Source organism: Peromyscus leucopus, chromosome 12 (assembly GCF_004664715.2).
Source record: "Peromyscus leucopus breed LL Stock chromosome 12, UCI_PerLeu_2.1, whole genome shotgun sequence".
Taxonomy (NCBI): Eukaryota; Metazoa; Chordata; class Mammalia; order Rodentia; family Cricetidae; genus Peromyscus; species Peromyscus leucopus.
This window is the reverse complement of record NC_051073.1, coordinates 69,800,997-69,804,049: the sequence shown is the minus strand read 5'-3', so window position 1 is coordinate 69,804,049 and position 3,053 is coordinate 69,800,997.

Below are 3,053 nucleotides of genomic sequence, written 5' to 3'. Positions count from 1 at the left end.
AGCTTTAGACTAAAGAGAACGTTGGTCTGGTGACTTTGGCAGCTTCTATGAATGTTCATTCTTGTCACCTGTGTGGGATACCGGGGAAGGAAATCACTTAGCTGAGAGAAAACCAGAGTTTGAGAAGTTACTCTGTGTGCTCTGCTGGCTACCCTTTAATTTGGATGGTAGCTGACATTTAAAGATGTACCTGATTTTGTTTGCAGCAGCTTGGAAAGTCCCCACAGCTCTTAGCTTCCCCCATGCTCTAGAAACCCCAACCTCTTTTGGACTATTACAGGTTTATCAAGCTGGCAAGTTTCCCTTTCCACAAATGATTATTAAGGATTTGAGATGTTAAGCTTAGATTGGAGTCATTATTTTTCCTCTCTATTTTGATGAAGTACTGTGCTTTGATTCTTATGGGGAAGGTATTCCATGAAATAAATGTTTGTTTCATAATAAGCTTTGGGAAAGACTCGCTGTTCACCTCTCTTGTCCTTTCTTATAGAATGAAATTGTTTGCAACACTATTTTTAGACACTAACTGTAATAGGAGTAAAAAAACATTAAAAAATGTATTGTCTAATGGAGGAGTATACACTACTTTTATTGAAAGGTAGAATTTCACCTGCTTTAATTGACATCATATAATGTAAGATTCTACTTTGCCAAAGGGTGGTGGCACACGCCTTTAAACCCAGCACTCAGGAGGCAGAGGCAGGAGGATCTTTGTGAGTTCAAGGCTAGCCCCGTCTACAAAGTATGTTCCAGGACATCCAGAATCGTTACACAGAGAAACCCTATCTTGAAAAAAATAAAATAAAAGATTCTACTTCAACTAGGAAATTGGAGAAGTCCCCTGGAGCTAGTGGTAAAAGAATATCAAAACAAACATTTGTCTCAGGCGAACACAGAACACAGGTTAACGGGGTAAAGAGATGCGGGGTACCAGATGAAGAAGCACATGGAAGAGGAGAACAGCGGTCGGTGGCCACATACATAAGGCCTCATGCAATAGGCACAGTGGAGTGTGGGCAGGATGAAGCTGGGATCCGAATTTTGATGGGTTGGAACCTCTTTCTTAATAGTTGTCATTGGGACACCCTGTGAGTGCCCCAACATCCCCTCTAGGAAAGGCAAAGAGAAAAAAAGTTAATAACTCCAGGAGCCAGAAGAGATAAGACTGCATTCTTCCCTTTTGTTGCCTCACCCAGGTAGCTACCTTATGGTTAAGACACAGAAAGATTACTAAACGTAGAACTAGATCCACATTCTTTCTTAAGAGTCTTCATTATTGTCATAAAAACGAGTCACCAATTTTTGCTTTCCTTTGGTAAATAAATAATCCCAAGCACTCATAATCTTGGCTTCTAACCTCCCTTCTCTTTCAAGTCAAGAAAATGAGTTTCTTGATGGGGACCTGCGTCGTGCGCATGACTAAACTCCACAGAGCCTATGCTTTGCCCTTCTGTTGTGTTAACTCCCACCCAAAGGATGGACTTCCCGATATACACAAAGGACGCTTCTATGTCTCATTTGCTAGAGGTCTTTATGTGCCATGCTGTCCCCTACTCAAGCCTATGTGGGCTGGGTGGAAGTCTTCCAGAACCACTGAGGTCCCCGGGAAAGCAGAGTGCAAGGAACTGTTACTTCTCCATAACCTCCAGCCTGATTAAGTGCACGGTTCTTACATGCAGGATGCTAATTCTGAAACCAAACATTATCAGATATACTTTAATTAGCACCCTTATGAATATGTTTGTGTTAACTTCAAATTGATATGGGCAATTAGCTAATTTTTCTTCATGGGAATGTCCTAAAGCAAAAAAAATAAATAAATAAACAACATTCGTTTGGGTTCCCAATACATTGCTTCCTTTTCCCTGTGCCCTTTAAGCATTTAAGTACCTGTGTGGCTTAACTACACTGAGGGACAGCTAGCTATAGCCGTGAAAATAAAATGGGAGAAATCTCTATAGCACTTCTCTTGATCCTGGACAATGACACAGACTGCCCTCTTTGTAAAGGTCTTGAGGAATCCTGTGCTCCGGCACTCTGTCATTTCCCAAACCAGGAATCTGAGTCTAGAAGAGTTGAGTAACTTGCCCCTAGGGCATGGAGGTTGCTAAAGCCAGAACTGGGAATCCAACTCTCGTCTCCAAATCCCTTGTCCAGGCTCCTTTCCTCAACTTCCCAACGTTCTCAAACAGCCATGCCACGAGGCTCTTCGATTTCTTGATTCATGTCTGAGTGAGGCCACAGACAGACATGGTTGTGTGTGATTGACATATAGAAAGAATAAAACATTGCCTCCCCAAATCCTTCTGAGAATCTTTAAACTTGGCTAAAGAAGTTTGTTTACCCTTTGATTATATGTAATTAAAAGCTCAGTTACGGGATTCAAATGGCTGCCCTATCAAATTAGTATAAAAATTAATATAGTAACAGATGTACTTTAAAACAGTGATTCTCAAGCAAAATTCATTCAGGATTGAATGAGGTTGAGTAAAATCCCTTTGTTGGGCTGGCAGTTCTTGGAGGATCCCATTCCAGCTGGGGCTGGGTCCGACACCTGCTTTGAAAAGCATACCTGGGATCCTCCAGGTTTTACAGTGTCTCTTAACTGTCGGGGGAAGTAAAGTGGAAAGATGCAGAGGAACACAATGAATCTACCCCATTTCCAAGCCCTCCCACCCGCTTTCTGTGACCACCTCATGCTTTCCCTAAACGAAGCCTGGGAATGCAAACTAGAAATAAACAGAAGGAAAATCTAAATTCCTGAGCACATTATAAACTTGAATTCTGATATTTTCATAATAATCTATTATGATTTCTAGATTTTTTTTGTTCTGATTTTTTTTAAATCCCCCCAAATTTAGGAAGAAATCTAATATTTGCTCTTAGTACTCTTCCCCAGTTTTACATTCAGTAGAGAGAACTGGTTCTGAATCAGGGGAGGTGAGTATTCCGATATAAGGCTAGCTGGAGTGAAAGCCCCGGGTAATAATGACAGAGCATGTTCGCAATCACCTCAGAACTTGGGGGCATTCCATCTTCACTACGTCTGGTAA